General features: G+C 63.2%; 3 non-coding genes across 3 annotated transcripts; all 3 read left to right on the top strand.

Moving 5' to 3' along the window:
* The first annotated feature begins 3,558 nt into the window (after nt 1–3,558).
* Nucleotides 3,559–3,677, top strand: LOC131863501 (5S ribosomal RNA). Its single transcript, XR_009362402.1, has one exon. It is a non-coding gene; the product is annotated as a 5S ribosomal RNA (ribosomal RNA).
* Nucleotides 3,678–9,666: 5,989 nt separating this feature from the next.
* LOC131863431 (5S ribosomal RNA) lies at nt 9,667–9,785 on the top strand. The gene has a single exon (XR_009362333.1). It is a non-coding gene; the product is annotated as a 5S ribosomal RNA (ribosomal RNA).
* Nucleotides 9,786–15,700: 5,915 nt separating this feature from the next.
* On the top strand, nt 15,701–15,819 carry LOC131863500 (5S ribosomal RNA). Its single transcript, XR_009362401.1, has one exon. It is a non-coding gene; the product is annotated as a 5S ribosomal RNA (ribosomal RNA).
* Nucleotides 15,820–17,232: the final 1,413 nt, after the last annotated feature.

Raw genomic sequence — 17,232 nt, 5'->3', positions numbered from 1 at the left:
GAAGGTGCGCACCCGGGGCAAACCGGGCTAGGACTTCGTGCACGCCGCACCTTGGAGCACACTTCGGAGCGCTCCTTGGTGCGCACCATGGTGCCCACCAGGCCGCGCAACCCAGCCAAGGTGTGCGCACCAAGGTGCACGCGAGGTGCGCACCCGGGGCAAACCGGGGTCCGGCTTCGTGCACGCCGCACCTTGGAGCACACATCGGGGCGCTCCCGGGTTCGCACCGGCGTTGCGCACCGTGGTGGGCACCTCGGAGCGCACCGTGGTGGGCACCTCGGAGCACACCAAGGTGGGCAGCGAGGTGCGCACCTTTGATGCGATGCCTTCACTAATTTCCATAAAAGGCAAAAGAAAACGAGATTTTAAAATTTCCGTTTTGAAAGATAGTGAGAAAAAGGGAATGCTGGTGCCATCTTGAGCCCGCCCTGGTGCGCAGCCCAGCCAAGGTGTGCGCACCAAGGTGCCCACCCTGGCGAAGGTGCGCGCCCGGGCAATTAACCCAACTTCCAACTTCGCGCGCGCCAGGGTGGGAGCGCACCCAACAACCGGGCCTGGGAAGAGCCAATGCGAGAAACCCCACCAAACGCTCTGACAAAAAAAGAGGGGGCGCTCCAGTAACCCCGCTTCGGAGCGCACCCTGGGCAAACCCAGCCAGGGTGCCCACCCCGGCCAAGGTGCAGGCGAGGTGCGCACCCGGGGCAAACCGGGCTCCGACAACGTGCACGCCGCACCTTGGAGCACACTTCGTAGCGCTCCCGGGTGCGCACCTCAGAGCACACCAAGGTGGGCAGCGAGGTGCGCACCTTTGATGCGCTGCCTTCACTAATTTCCAGAAAAGGCAAAAAAAAGAGGAGATTTTAAAATTTCCGTTTTGAAAGATAGTGAAAAAAACGGAACGCGGGTGCCATCTTGAGCCCGCCCGGGTGCACAGCCCAGGTAAGGTGCCCACCCTGGCAAAGGTGCGCACCCGGGCAATTAACCCTACTTCCGACTTCGTGCGCGCCAGGGTGGCAACCGGGCCTGGGAAGAGCCAATGCGAGAAACCCCACCAAACGCTCCGACAAAAAAAGAGGCGGCGCTCCAATAACCCCGCTTCGGAGCGCAGCCGGGGCAAACCCAGCCAAGGTGCCCACCCCGACGAAGGTGCACGCGAGGTGCGCACCCGGGGCAAACCGGGCTCCGACAACGTGCACGCAGCACCTTGGAGCACACTTCGAAGCACTCCCGGGTGCCCACCGGCGTTGCGCACCGTGGTGGGCAGCGAGGTGCGCACCTTTGATGCGCTGCCTTCACTAATTTCCAGAAAAGGCAAAAAAAAATGAGATTTTAAAATTTCCGTTTTGAAAGATAGTGAAAAAAACGGAACGCGGGTGCCATCTTGAGCCCGCCCTGGTGCGCAGCCCAGGCAAGGCATGCGCACCAAGGTGCCCACCCGCGGTGCACACCCGGGGCAAACCGGGCTCCGACTTCGTGCAGGCCGCACCTTGGAGCACACTTCGGAGCGCTCCTTGGTGCGCACCATGGTGCCCACCAGGGCGCACCCGGGGCAAACCGGGCTCCGACTTCGTGCACGCCGCACCTTGGAGCACACATCGGAGCGCTCCCAGGTTCGCACCAGCGTTGCGCACCTTTGATGCGCTGCCTTCACTAATTTCCAGAAAAGGCAAAAAAAAACGATATTTTAAAATTTCCGTTCTGAAAGATAGTGAAAAAAACGGAACGCGGGTGCCATCTTGAGCCCTTCCTGGTGCGCAGCCCAGGCAAGTTGTGCGCACCAAGGTGCCCACCCTGGCGGAGGTGCGCGCCCGGGGCAAACCGGGCTCCGACTTCGTGCACTGCATGGTGCCCACCAAGGCGCGCAACCCAGCCAAGGTGCCCACCGCAGCGAAGGTGCACGCGAGGTGCGCACCCGAGGTGCACACCCGGGGCAAACCGAGCTCCGACTTCGTGCACGCCGCACCTTGGAGCACACTTCAGAGCGCTCCTTGGTGCGCACCAGGGCGCGCAACCCAGCCAAGGTGCTCACCCCGGCGAAGGTGCACGCGAGGTGCGCACCCGGGGCAAGCCGGGCTCGGACTTCGTGCACGCCGCACCTTGGAGCACACATCGGAGCGCTCCCGGGTTCGCACCAGCATTGCGCACCTTTGATGCGCTGCCTTCACTAATTTCCAGAAAAGGCAAAAAAAAAAAAAAAACGAGATTTTAAAATTTCCGTTTTGAAAGATAGTGAAAAAAACGGAACGCGGGTGCCATCTTGAGCCCGCCCTGGTGTGCAGCCCAGGCAAGTTGTGCGCACCAAGGCACCCACCCTGGCCAAGGTGGGTCACGGGGTGGGTCCTAGGGTGGGTAACGGGGTGGGTACTAAGGTGCGTGCCAAGGTGGGTCATGGGGTGGGTGCCAAGGTGGGCACCAGGGTGGGTGTGCACCAACCCTAGCCAGGGTAGGTCACGGGGTGGTTGTCGGGGTGGGCGTCAAGGAGCCAAGGTGGGTGGCAAGTAGCCAAGTTGCGTGCCAAGGTGGGTGTCGGGGTGGGTGCCAAGGATCCAAGGTGGGTGCCAAGGAACCAAGGTGGGTGTCTGGGTGGGTGCCGAGGTGGGAGCCAGGGTGGGTCCCAAGGTGAGTGCAAAGGTGGGTGCCAGGGTCAAGGTGAGTGCCAATGTGGGTTCCAAGGTGCCAGGGTCAGGGTGAGTGCCAATGTGGGTTCAAAGGTGCTAAGTTGGGTGCGAGGTTGGGTGCGAGGGTGGGTGGGTGCCAAGGTGTGCTAGGTGGAAGCCCGGGTGGGTCGGCATCCCATGGGTGTCGAGTTGGGTGCCTGATGGGTGCTTCTTGTCAAGTTTTAGTCGTCGGGACTCATTTCGAGCCTTAGAGGTCGTTTCTTGTCCGGTTGCCCTGTCTTCGACCTGGGAACCCAATTTTGGTCCTCGGGTCCCATTTTTTTTTGTCTCGCATCCCACTTTTGGCCTGTGGCCTTTTCGGGGTCGATTCTCGTTTTGGGCATCAGAGCATGTTTCTTCTCCTAAAACCCAATATTTATTTATTAAGTCTCGGAACACATTTTTGTTCTCGTGGACCCATCATGGGTCTTGGAACGCATTTGTGGTCCTTGGGTCCCATTTTGCATCCCGAAACTTGTGTTTTGGTGCTTGATCCCTATTTTGGGTGCCCACCTTGCACCAAGTGCGCACCCGGGGCAAACCGAGCGCCTTGGTGCACCGGGGCAAGATCGAGCGTGCACCCGAGGCGCCCCGAACATGCACCAAGGTGCACTCGGCCCACATGTGAGCGCAGGTCGTTGCGCCCGAGGTGGTGTGTGGGCACCGCGTTGCAGACGGGACACTGCACGCACACGACGCCCCGTCCAGGTGCACGCACGTAGGCCGGGCCGGGTGCACACCCGACGCCCTAGCAAGGTGCGCGCACCCGGGCAGGGCTCACACTTGGCGAACGGGGCGCACTTCGCGAGGGAGGGTGTGCACCTCGACGGGGGTGGGTGGCCGGGGTGGATTCGCACGTGGGTCGCGGTTTGCTAAGTACACACTGCGACAAGCTCATAACGGGTGCGATCATACCAGCGTTAGTGCACCGGATCCCATCAGAACTCCGCAGTTAAGCGCGCTTGGGCCGGAGTAGTACTGGGATGGGTGACCTCCCGGGAAGTCCCGGTGTTGCACCCTTTTTTAGTTTTTCGCCGGGCGTCGCAATGCTATTTGAATAAACCTTTTGCCCGTTTGCGTTCTCGTCGGGGCCGGGCCGGGCCGGGGTGCGCTGCCCGCACTACCGCGCGCGCGGGGGCGACACCGAGCGCGCACCCGAGGCGCCCCGAGCACACAGGCCACGGTGCAACCCGGGCGTTGTGCGCGCACCCCGGTGCGCCCGAGGTGCTGCGCGCGCACCCAGGTGAAATCGGTGTGCACCTCGGCCAGTGCGCGCTCGGTCGAGTCGCGCACGTTGGCCAAGGTGCACGGTGATGTTTCTTACTCTAAGGTTCCGCACCAGACGCCCGGGACAGGTGAGCGAAGCTGGGCGGGGCCGGGTGCGCGGCCGGGGCAGGTGCACGCAGCTGGAGAGAGCTTTGGAGCACACCAGAGGTGCGCACCTTGGAGCACACTTCGGAGCGCACCAATGATGCGCTCCATTCAAAAGTTTCCTGAAAAGGCAAAAAAAGTTGAGATTATAGAATTTCCCACTTGAGAGATTGTAAAAAAAAAAAATTTAAAATGAAGGAAACGCGGGTGCCAAGGTGTGCGCGCCCGGGTGCGCAGCCCAGCCAAGGTGTGCGCACCAAGGCGCCCACCCTGGCGAAGGTGCACGCAAGGTGCGCACCCGAGGCAAACCGGACAATTAACCCAACTTTCGACTTCGCGCGCACCTGCGCACCTTGGAGCGCACTTCGGAGCGCTCCTTGGTGCGCACCAATCTTGGGCACCTCGGAGTGCACCATGGCGCCCACCAAGGTGCGCACCCGGGGCAAACCGAGCTCCGACTTCGTGCGCACCTTGGAGCGCACGAAAGGTGCGCACCATGGCGCCCACCAAGGTGCGCAGCCCAGCCAAGGCGTGCGCATCAAGGTGCGCACCCTGGCGAAGGTGCGCACCCGGGGCAAACCGAGCTCCGACTTCGTGCGCACCTTGGAGCGCACAAAGGGTGCGCAACCCAGCCAAGGTGTGCGCACCCCGGGCAAACCGAGCTCCGAATCGTGCGCACCTTGGAGCACACTTCGGAGCCCTCCTTGGTGCGCACCGATGTTGCGCACCTCGGAGCGCACCCGGGGAAAACAATGCAATTAACCCGACTTTCGACTTCGTGGGCACCTCGGAGCGCTCTCGGGTTCGCACCTCGGAGCACACCGAGGTGCGCACCTTTGATGCGCTGCCTTCACCAATTTCCAGAAAAGGCAAGAAAACATTGAGAAGGTGTGCGCACCGAGGTGCCCACCCTGGCGAAGGTGCACGCGAGGTGCGCACCCGGGGCAAACCGGGCTCCGACTTCGTGCACGCCATGCTGCGCACCTTGGAGGGCCATGGTGCGCACCTTGGAGCACACTTCGGAGCGCTCAATGGTGCCCAACCCAGCCAAGGTGCCCACCGCGGCGAAGGTGCACGCGAGGTGCGCACCCGGGGTAAACCGGGCTCCGACTTCGTGCACGCCGCACCTTGGAGCACACTTCGGAGCGCTCCTTGGTGCGCACCAGGGCGCGCAACCCAGCCGAGGTGCCCACCCCGGCGAAGGTGCACGCGGGGTGCGCACCCGGGGCAAACCGGGCTCCGACTTCGTGCACGCCATGGTGCCCACCGCGGCGAAGGTGCACGCGAGGTGCGCACCCGGGGCAAACCGGGCTCCGACTTCGTGCACGCCGCACCTTGGAGCACACTTCGGAGCGCTCCTTGGTGCGCACCAGGGCGCGCAACCCAGCCGAGGTGCCCACCCCAGCGAAGGTGCACGCGAGGTGCGCACCCGGGGCAAACCGGGCTCCGACTTCGTGCACGCCATGGTGCCCACCGCGGCGAAGGTGCACGCGAGGTGCGCACCCGGGGCAAACCGGGCTCCGACTTCGTGCACGCCATGGTGCCCACCGCGGCGAAGGTGCACGCGAGGTGCGCACCCGGGGCAAACCGGGCTCCGACTTCGTGCACGCCGCACCTTGGAGCACACTTCGGAGCGCTCCTTGGTGCGCACCATGGTGCCCACCAGGGCGCGCAACCCCGCCGAAGGTGCACGCGAGGTGCGCACCCGGGGCAAACCGGGCTCCGACTTCGTGCACGCCGCACCTTGGAGCACACTTCGGAGCGCTCCTTGGTGCGCACCAGGGCGCGCAACCCCGCCGAAGGTGCACGCGAGGTGCGCACCCGGGGCAAACCGGGCTCCGACTTCGTGCACGCCATGGTGCGCACCAGGGTGCCCACCGCGGCGAAGGTGCGCACCCGGGGCAAACCGGGCTCCGACTTCGTGCACGCCGCACCTTGGAGCACACTTCGGAGCGCTCCTTGGTGCGCACCAGGGCGCGCAACCCAGCCGAGGTGCCCACCCCGGCGAAGGTGCACGCGAGGTGCGCACCCGGGGCAAACCGGGCTCCGACTTCGTGCACGCCATGGTGCCCACCGCGGCGAAGGTGCGCACCCGGGGCAAACCGGGCTAGGACTTCGTGCACGCCGCACCTTGGAGCACACTTCGGAGCGCTCCTTGGTGCGCACCATGGTGCCCACCAGGCCGCGCAACCCAGCCAAGGTGTGCGCACCAAGGTGCACGCGAGGTGCGCACCCGGGGCAAACCGGGGTCCGGCTTCGTGCACGCCGCACCTTGGAGCACACATCGGGGCGCTCCCGGGTTCGCACCGGCGTTGCGCACCGTGGTGGGCACCTCGGAGCGCACCGTGGTGGGCACCTCGGAGCACACCAAGGTGGGCAGCGAGGTGCGCACCTTTGATGCGATGCCTTCACTAATTTCCATAAAAGGCAAAAGAAAACGAGATTTTAAAATTTCCGTTTTGAAAGATAGTGAGAAAAAGGGAATGCTGGTGCCATCTTGAGCCCGCCCTGGTGCGCAGCCCAGCCAAGGTGTGCGCACCAAGGTGCCCACCCTGGCGAAGGTGCGCGCCCGGGCAATTAACCCAACTTCCAACTTCGCGCGCGCCAGGGTGGGAGCGCACCCAACAACCGGGCCTGGGAAGAGCCAATGCGAGAAACCCCACCAAACACTCTGACAAAAAAAGAGGGGGCGCTCCAGTAACCCCGCTTCGGAGCGCACCCTGGGCAAACCCAGCCAGGGTGCCCACCCCGGCCAAGGTGCAGGCGAGGTGCGCACCCGGGGCAAACCGGGCTCCGACAACGTGCACGCCGCACCTTGGAGCACACTTCGTAGCGCTCCCGGGTGCGCACCTCAGAGCACACCAAGGTGGGCAGCGAGGTGCGCACCTTTGATGCGCTGCCTTCACTAATTTCCAGAAAAGGCAAAAAAAAGAGGAGATTTTAAAATTTCCGTTTTGAAAGATAGTGAAAAAAACGGAACGCGGGTGCCATCTTGAGCCCGCCCTGGTGCACAGCCCAGGTAAGGTGCCCACCCTGGCAAAGGTGCGCACCCGGGCAATTAACCCTACTTCCGACTTCGTGCGCGCCAGGGTGGCAACCGGGCCTGGGAAGAGCCAATGCGAGAAACCCCACCAAACGCTCCGACAAAAAAAGAGGCGGCGCTCCAATAACCCCGCTTCGGAGCGCAGCCGGGGCAAACCCAGCCAAGGTGCCCACCCCGACGAAGGTGCACGCGAGGTGCGCACCCGGGGCAAACCGGGCTCCGACAACGTGCACGCAGCACCTTGGAGCACACTTCGAAGCACTCCCGGGTGCCCACCGGCGTTGCGCACCGTGGTGGGCAGCGAGGTGCGCACCTTTGATGCGCTGCCTTCACTAATTTCCAGAAAAGGCAAAAAAAAATGAGATTTTAAAATTTCCGTTTTGAAAGATAGTGAAAAAAACGGAACGCGGGTGCCATCTTGAGCCCGCCCTGGTGCGCAGCCCAGGCAAGGCATGCGCACCAAGGTGCCCACCCGCGGTGCACACCCGGGGCAAACCGGGCTCCGACTTCGTGCAGGCCGCACCTTGGAGCACACTTCGGAGCGCTCCTTGGTGCGCACCATGGTGCCCACCAGGGCGCACCCGGGGCAAACCGGGCTCCGACTTCGTGCACGCCGCACCTTGGAGCACACATCGGAGCGCTCCCAGGTTCGCACCAGCGTTGCGCACCTTTGATGCGCTGCCTTCACTAATTTCCAGAAAAGGCAAAAAAAAATGATATTTTAAAATTTCCGTTCTGAAAGATAGTGAAAAAAACGGAACGCGGGTGCCATCTTGAGCCCTTCCTGGTGCGCAGCCCAGGCAAGTTGTGCGCACCAAGGTGCCCACCCTGGCGGAGGTGCGCGCCCGGGGCAAACCGGGCTCCGACTTCGTGCACTGCATGGTGCCCACCAAGGCGCGCAACCCAGCCAAGGTGCCCACCGCAGCGAAGGTGCACGCGAGGTGCGCACCCGAGGTGCACACCCGGGGCAAACCGAGCTCCGACTTCGTGCACGCCGCACCTTGGAGCACACTTCAGAGCGCTCCTTGGTGCGCACCAGGGCGCGCAACCCAGCCAAGGTGCTCACCCCGGCGAAGGTGCACGCGAGGTGCGCACCCGGGGCAAGCCGGGCTCGGACTTCGTGCACGCCGCACCTTGGAGCACACATCGGAGCGCTCCCGGGTTCGCACCAGCATTGCGCACCTTTGATGCGCTGCCTTCACTAATTTCCAGAAAAGGCAAAAAAAAAAAAAAAACGAGATTTTAAAATTTCCGTTTTGAAAGATAGTGAAAAAAACGGAACGCGGGTGCCATCTTGAGCCCGCCCTGGTGTGCAGCCCAGGCAAGTTGTGCGCACCAAGGCACCCACCCTGGCCAAGGTGGGTCACGGGGTGGGTCCTAGGGTGGGTAACGGGGTGGGTACTAAGGTGCGTGCCAAGGTGGGTCATGGGGTGGGTGCCAAGGTGGGCACCAGGGTGGGTGTGCACCAACCCTAGCCAGGGTAGGTCACGGGGTGGTTGTCGGGGTGGGCGTCAAGGAGCCAAGGTGGGTGGCAAGTAGCCAAGTTGCGTGCCAAGGTGGGTGTCGGGGTGGGTGCCAAGGATCCAAGGTGGGTGCCAAGGAACCAAGGTGGGTGTCTGGGTGGGTGCCGAGGTGGGAGCCAGGGTGGGTCCCAAGGTGAGTGCAAAGGTGGGTGCCAGGGTCAAGGTGAGTGCCAATGTGGGTTCCAAGGTGCCAGGGTCAGGGTGAGTGCCAATGTGGGTTCAAAGGTGCTAAGTTGGGTGCGAGGTTGGGTGCGAGGGTGGGTGGGTGCCAAGGTGTGCTAGGTGGAAGCCCGGGTGGGTCGGCATCCCATGGGTGTCGAGTTGGGTGCCTGATGGGTGCTTCTTGTCAAGTTTTAGTCGTCGGGACTCATTTCGAGCCTTAGAGGTCGTTTCTTGTCCGGTTGCCCTGTCTTCGACCTGGGAACCCAATTTTGGTCCTCGGGTCCCATTTTTTTTTGTCTCGCATCCCACTTTTGGCCTGTGGCCTTTTCGGGGTCGATTCTCGTTTTGGGCATCAGAGCATGTTTCTTCTCCTAAAACCCAATATTTGTTTATTAAGTCTCGGAACACATTTTTGTTCTCGTGGACCCATCATGGGTCTTGGAACGCATTTGTGGTCCTTGGGTCCCATTTTGCATCCCGAAACTTGTGTTTTGGTGCTTGATCCCTATTTTGGGTGCCCACCTTGCACCAAGTGCGCACCCGGGGCAAACCGAGCGCCTTGGTGCACCGGGGCAAGATCGAGCGTGCACCCGAGGCGCCCCGAACATGCACCAAGGTGCACTCGGCCCACATGTGAGCGCAGGTCGTTGCGCCCGAGGTGGTGTGTGGGCACCGCGTTGCAGACGGGACACTGCACGCACACGACGCCCCGTCCAGGTGCACGCACGTAGGCCGGGCCGGGTGCACACCCGACGCCCTAGCAAGGTGCGCGCACCCGGGCAGGGCTCACACTTGGCGAACGGGGCGCACTTCGCGAGGGAGGGTGTGCACCTCGACGGGGGTGGGTGGCCGGGGTGGATTCGCACGTGGGTCGCGGTTTGCTAAGTACACACTGCGACAAGCTCATAACGGGTGCGATCATACCAGCGTTAGTGCACCGGATCCCATCAGAACTCCGCAGTTAAGCGCGCTTGGGCCGGAGTAGTACTGGGATGGGTGACCTCTCGGGAAGTCCCGGTGTTGCACCCTTTCTTAGTTTTTCGCCGGGCGTCGCAATGCTATTTGAATAAACCTTTTGCCCGTTTGCGTTCTCGTCGGGGCCGGGCCGGGCCGGGGTGCGCTGCCCGCACTACCGCGCGCGCGGGGGCGACACCGAGCGCGCACCCGAGGCGCCCCGAGCACACAGGCCACGGTGCAACCCGGGCGTTGTGCGCGCACCCCGGTGCGCCCGAGGTGCTGCGCGCGCACCCAGGTGAAATCGGTGTGCACCTCGGCCAGTGCGCGCTCGGTCGAGTCGCGCACGTTGGCCAAGGTGCACGGTGATGTTTCTTACTCTAAGGTTCCGCACCAGACGCCCGGGACAGGTGAGCGAAGCTGGGCGGGGCCGGGTGCGCGGCCGGGGCAGGTGCACGCAGCTGGAGAGAGCTTTGGAGCACACCAGAGGTGCGCACCTTGGAGCACACTTCGGAGCGCACCAATGATGCGCTCCATTCAAAAGTTTCCTGAAAAGGCAAAAAAAGTTGAGATTATAGAATTTCCCACTTGAGAGATTGTAAAAAAAAAAAATTTAAAATGAAGGAAACGCGGGTGCCAAGGTGTGCGCGCCCGGGTGCGCAGCCCAGCCAAGGTGTGCGCACCAAGGCGCCCACCCTGGCGAAGGTGCACGCAAGGTGCGCACCCGAGGCAAACCGGACAATTAACCCAACTTTCGACTTCGCGCGCACCTGCGCACCTTGGAGCGCACTTCGGAGCGCTCCTTGGTGCGCACCAATCTTGGGCACCTCGGAGTGCACCATGGCGCCCACCAAGGTGCGCACCCGGGGCAAACCGAGCTCCGACTTCGTGCGCACCTTGGAGCGCACGAAAGGTGCGCACCATGGCGCCCACCAAGGTGCGCAGCCCAGCCAAGGCGTGCGCATCAAGGTGCGCACCCTGGCGAAGGTGCGCACCCGGGGCAAACCGAGCTCCGACTTCGTGCGCACCTTGGAGCGCACAAAGGGTGCGCAACCCAGCCAAGGTGTGCGCACCCCGGGCAAACCGAGCTCCGAATCGTGCGCACCTTGGAGCACACTTCGGAGCCCTCCTTGGTGCGCACCGATGTTGCGCACCTCGGAGCGCACCCGGGGAAAACAATGCAATTAACCCGACTTTCGACTTCGTGGGCACCTCGGAGCGCTCTCGGGTTCGCACCTCGGAGCACACCGAGGTGCGCACCTTTGATGCGCTGCCTTCACCAATTTCCAGAAAAGGCAAGAAAACATTGAGAAGGTGTGCGCACCGAGGTGCCCACCCTGGCGAAGGTGCACGCGAGGTGCGCACCCGGGGCAAACCGGGCTCCGACTTCGTGCACGCCATGCTGCGCACCTTGGAGGGCCATGGTGCGCACCTTGGAGCACACTTCGGAGCGCTCAATGGTGCCCAACCCAGCCAAGGTGCCCACCGCGGCGAAGGTGCACGCGAGGTGCGCACCCGGGGCAAACCGGGCTCCGACTTCGTGCACGCCGCACCTTGGAGCACACTTCGGAGCGCTCCTTGGTGCGCACCAGGGCGCGCAACCCAGCCGAGGTGCCCACCCCGGCGAAGGTGCACGCGGGGTGCGCACCCGGGGCAAACCGGGCTCCGACTTCGTGCACGCCATGGTGCCCACCGCGGCGAAGGTGCACGCGAGGTGCGCACCCGGGGCAAACCGGGCTCCGACTTCGTGCACGCCGCACCTTGGAGCACACTTCGGAGCGCTCCTTGGTGCGCACCAGGGCGCGCAACCCAGCCGAGGTGCCCACCCCGGCGAAGGTGCACGCGAGGTGCGCACCCGGGGCAAACCGGGCTCCGACTTCGTGCACGCCATGGTGCCCACCGCGGCGAAGGTGCACGCGAGGTGCGCACCCGGGGCAAACCGGGCTCCGACTTCGTGCACGCCGCACCTTGGAGCACACTTCGGAGCGCTCCTTGGTGCGCACCATGGTGCCCACCAGGGCGCGCAACCCCGCCGAAGGTGCACGCGAGGTGCGCACCCGGGGCAAACCGGGCTCCGACTTCGTGCACGCCGCACCTTGGAGCACACTTCGGAGCGCTCCTTGGTGCGCACCAGGGCGCGCAACCCCGCCGAAGGTGCACGCGAGGTGCGCACCCGGGGCAAACCGGGCTCCGACTTCGTGCACGCCATGGTGCGCACCAGGGTGCCCACCGCGGCGAAGGTGCGCACCCGGGGCAAACCGGGCTCCGACTTCGTGCACGCCGCACCTTGGAGCACACTTCGGAGCGCTCCTTGGTGCGCACCAGGGCGCGCAACCCAGCCGAGGTGCCCACCCCGGCGAAGGTGCACGCGAGGTGCGCACCCGGGGCAAACCGGGCTCCGACTTCGTGCACGCCATGGTGCCCACCGCGGCGAAGGTGCGCACCCGGGGCAAACCGGGCTAGGACTTCGTGCACGCCGCACCTTGGAGCACACTTCGGAGCGCTCCTTGGTGCGCACCATGGTGCCCACCAGGCCGCGCAACCCAGCCAAGGTGTGCGCACCAAGGTGCACGCGAGGTGCGCACCCGGGGCAAACCGGGGTCCGGCTTCGTGCACGCCGCACCTTGGAGCACACATCGGGGCGCTCCCGGGTTCGCACCGGCGTTGCGCACCGTGGTGGGCACCTCGGAGCGCACCGTGGTGGGCACCTCGGAGCACACCAAGGTGGGCAGCGAGGTGCGCACCTTTGATGCGATGCCTTCACTAATTTCCATAAAAGGCAAAAGAAAACGAGATTTTAAAATTTCCGTTTTGAAAGATAGTGAGAAAAAGGGAATGCTGGTGCCATCTTGAGCCCGCCCTGGTGCGCAGCCCAGCCAAGGTGTGCGCACCAAGGTGCCCACCCTGGCGAAGGTGCGCGCCCGGGCAATTAACCCAACTTCCAACTTCGCGCGCGCCAGGGTGGGAGCGCACCCAACAACCGGGCCTGGGAAGAGCCAATGCGAGAAACCCCACCAAACGCTCTGACAAAAAAAGAGGGGGCGCTCCAGTAACCCCGCTTCGGAGCGCACCCTGGGCAAACCCAGCCAGGGTGCCCACCCCGGCCAAGGTGCAGGCGAGGTGCGCACCCGGGGCAAACCGGGCTCCGACAACGTGCACGCCGCACCTTGGAGCACACTTCGTAGCGCTCCCGGGTGCGCACCTCAGAGCACACCAAGGTGGGCAGCGAGGTGCGCACCTTTGATGCGCTGCCTTCACTAATTTCCAGAAAAGGCAAAAAAAAGAGGAGATTTTAAAATTTCCGTTTTGAAAGATAGTGAAAAAAACGGAACGCGGGTGCCATCTTGAGCCCGCCCTGGTGCACAGCCCAGGTAAGGTGCCCACCCTGGCAAAGGTGCGCACCCGGGCAATTAACCCTACTTCCGACTTCGTGCGCGCCAGGGTGGCAACCGGGCCTGGGAAGAGCCAATGCGAGAAACCCCACCAAACGCTCCGACAAAAAAAGAGGCGGCGCTCCAATAACCCCGCTTCGGAGCGCAGCCGGGGCAAACCCAGCCAAGGTGCCCACCCCGACGAAGGTGCACGCGAGGTGCGCACCCGGGGCAAACCGGGCTCCGACAACGTGCACGCAGCACCTTGGAGCACACTTCGAAGCACTCCCGGGTGCCCACCGGCGTTGCGCACCGTGGTGGGCAGCGAGGTGCGCACCTTTGATGCGCTGCCTTCACTAATTTCCAGAAAAGGCAAAAAAAAATGAGATTTTAAAATTTCCGTTTTGAAAGATAGTGAAAAAAACGGAACGCGGGTGCCATCTTGAGCCCGCCCTGGTGCGCAGCCCAGGCAAGGCATGCGCACCAAGGTGCCCACCCGCGGTGCACGCCCGGGGCAAACCGGGCTCCGACTTCGTGCAGGCCGCACCTTGGAGCACACTTCGGAGCGCTCCTTGGTGCGCACCATGGTGCCCACCAGGGCGCACCCGGGGCAAACCGGGCTCCGACTTCGTGCACGCCGCACCTTGGAGCACACATCGGAGCGCTCCCAGGTTCGCACCAGCGTTGCGCACCTTTGATGCGCTGCCTTCACTAATTTCCAGAAAAGGCAAAAAAAAACGATATTTTAAAATTTCCGTTCTGAAAGATAGTGAAAAAAACGGAACGCGGGTGCCATCTTGAGCCCTTCCTGGTGCGCAGCCCAGGCAAGTTGTGCGCACCAAGGTGCCCACCCTGGCGGAGGTGCGCGCCCGGGGCAAACCGGGCTCCGACTTCGTGCACTGCATGGTGCCCACCAAGGCGCGCAACCCAGCCAAGGTGCCCACCGCAGCGAAGGTGCACGCGAGGTGCGCACCCGAGGTGCACACCCGGGGCAAACCGAGCTCCGACTTCGTGCACGCCGCACCTTGGAGCACACTTCAGAGCGCTCCTTGGTGCGCACCAGGGCGCGCAACCCAGCCAAGGTGCTCACCCCGGCGAAGGTGCACGCGAGGTGCGCACCCGGGGCAAGCCGGGCTCGGACTTCGTGCACGCCGCACCTTGGAGCACACATCGGAGCGCTCCCGGGTTCGCACCAGCATTGCGCACCTTTGATGCGCTGCCTTCACTAATTTCCAGAAAAGGCAAAAAAAAAAAAAAAACGAGATTTTAAAATTTCCGTTTTGAAAGATAGTGAAAAAAACGGAACGCGGGTGCCATCTTGAGCCCGCCCTGGTGTGCAGCCCAGGCAAGTTGTGCGCACCAAGGCACCCACCCTGGCCAAGGTGGGTCACGGGGTGGGTCCTAGGGTGGGTAACGGGGTGGGTACTAAGGTGCGTGCCAAGGTGGGTCATGGGGTGGGTGCCAAGGTGGGCACCAGGGTGGGTGTGCACCAACCCTAGCCAGGGTAGGTCACGGGGTGGTTGTCGGGGTGGGCGTCAAGGAGCCAAGGTGGGTGGCAAGTAGCCAAGTTGCGTGCCAAGGTGGGTGTCGGGGTGGGTGCCAAGGATCCAAGGTGGGTGCCAAGGAACCAAGGTGGGTGTCTGGGTGGGTGCCGAGGTGGGAGCCAGGGTGGGTCCCAAGGTGAGTGCAAAGGTGGGTGCCAGGGTCAAGGTGAGTGCCAATGTGGGTTCCAAGGTGCCAGGGTCAGGGTGAGTGCCAATGTGGGTTCAAAGGTGCTAAGTTGGGTGCGAGGTTGGGTGCGAGGGTGGGTGGGTGCCAAGGTGTGCTAGGTGGAAGCCCGGGTGGGTCGGCATCCCATGGGTGTCGAGTTGGGTGCCTGATGGGTGCTTCTTGTCAAGTTTTAGTCGTCGGGACTCATTTCGAGCCTTAGAGGTCGTTTCTTGTCCGGTTGCCCTGTCTTCGACCTGGGAACCCAATTTTGGTCCTCGGGTCCCATTTTTTTTTGTCTCGCATCCCACTTTTGGCCTGTGGCCTTTTCGGGGTCGATTCTCGTTTTGGGCATCAGAGCATGTTTCTTCTCCTAAAACCCAATATTTGTTTATTAAGTCTCGGAACACATTTTTGTTCTCGTGGACCCATCATGGGTCTTGGAACGCATTTGTGGTCCTTGGGTCCCATTTTGCATCCCGAAACTTGTGTTTTGGTGCTTGATCCCTATTTTGGGTGCCCACCTTGCACCAAGTGCGCACCCGGGGCAAACCGAGCGCCTTGGTGCACCGGGGCAAGATCGAGCGTGCACCCGAGGCGCCCCGAACATGCACCAAGGTGCACTCGGCCCACATGTGAGCGCAGGTCGTTGCGCCCGAGGTGGTGTGTGGGCACCGCGTTGCAGACGGGACACTGCACGCACACGACGCCCCGTCCAGGTGCACGCACGTAGGCCGGGCCGGGTGCACACCCGACGCCCTAGCAAGGTGCGCGCACCCGGGCAGGGCTCACACTTGGCGAACGGGGCGCACTTCGCGAGGGAGGGTGTGCACCTCGACGGGGGTGGGTGGCCGGGGTGGATTCGCACGTGGGTCGCGGTTTGCTAAGTACACACTGCGACAAGCTCATAACGGGTGCGATCATACCAGCGTTAGTGCACCGGATCCCATCAGAACTCCGCAGTTAAGCGCGCTTGGGCCGGAGTAGTACTGGGATGGGTGACCTCCCGGGAAGTCCCGGTGTTGCACCCTTTTTTAGTTTTTCGCCGGGCGTCGCAATGCTATTTGAATAAACCTTTTGCCCGTTTGCGTTCTCGTCGGGGCCGGGCCGGGCCGGGGTGCGCTGCCCGCACTACCGCGCGCGCGGGGGCGACACCGAGCGCGCACCCGAGGCGCCCCGAGCACACAGGCCACGGTGCAACCCGGGCGTTGTGCGCGCACCCCGGTGCGCCCGAGGTGCTGCGCGCGCACCCAGGTGAAATCGGTGTGCACCTCGGCCAGTGCGCGCTCGGTCGAGTCGCGCACGTTGGCCAAGGTGCACGGTGATGTTTCTTACTCTAAGGTTCCGCACCAGACGCCCGGGACAGGTGAGCGAAGCTGGGCGGGGCCGGGTGCGCGGCCGGGGCAGGTGCACGCAGCTAGAGAGAGCTTTGGAGCACACCAGAGGTGCGCACCTTGGAGCACACTTCGGAGCGCACCAATGATGCGCTCCATTCAAAAGTTTCCTGAAAAGGCAAAAAAAGTTGAGATTATAGAATTTCCCACTTGAGAGATTGTAAAAAAAAAAAATTTAAAATGAAGGAAACGCGGGTGCCAAGGTGTGCGCGCCCGGGTGCGCAGCCCAGCCAAGGTGTGCGCACCAAGGCGCCCACCCTGGCGAAGGTGCACGCAAGGTGCGCACCCGAGGCAAACCGGACAATTAACCCAACTTTCGACTTCGCGCGCACCTGCGCACCTTGGAGCGCACTTCGGAGCGCTCCTTGGTGCGCACCAATCTTGGGCACCTCGGAGTGCACCATGGCGCCCACCAAGGTGCGCACCCGGGGCAAACCGAGCTCCGACTTCGTGCGCACCTTGGAGCGCACGAAAGGTGCGCACCATGGCGCCCACCAAGGTGCGCAGCCCAGCCAAGGCGTGCGCATCAAGGTGCGCACCCTGGCGAAGGTGCGCACCCGGGGCAAACCGAGCTCCGACTTCGTGCGCACCTTGGAGCGCACAAAGGGTGCGCAACCCAGCCAAGGTGTGCGCACCCCGGGCAAACCGAGCTCCGAATCGTGCGCACCTTGGAGCACACTTCGGAGCCCTCCTTGGTGCGCACCGATGTTGCGCACCTCGGAGCGCACCCGGGGAAAACAATGCAATTAACCCGACTTTCGACTTCGTGGGCACCTCGGAGCGCTCTCGGGTTCGCACCTCGGAGCACACCGAGGTGCGCACCTTTGATGCGCTGCCTTCACCAATTTCCAGAAAAGGCAAGAAAACATTGAGAAGGTGTGCGCACCGAGGTGCCCACCCTGGCGAAGGTGCACGCGAGGTGCGCACCCGGGGCAAACCGGGCTCCGACTTCGTGCACGCCATGCTGCGCACCTTGGAGGGCCATGGTGCGCACCTTGGAGCACACTTCGGAGCGCTCAATGGTGCCCAACCCAGCCAAGGTGCCCACCG

This window comes from Cryptomeria japonica, unplaced genomic scaffold (assembly GCF_030272615.1).
Source record: "Cryptomeria japonica unplaced genomic scaffold, Sugi_1.0 HiC_scaffold_64, whole genome shotgun sequence".
NCBI classification, from domain to species: domain Eukaryota; kingdom Viridiplantae; phylum Streptophyta; class Pinopsida; order Cupressales; family Cupressaceae; genus Cryptomeria; species Cryptomeria japonica.
The sequence above is the reverse complement of the archived record's forward strand: the minus strand, read 5'-3'. Positions and strand labels throughout refer to the sequence as shown.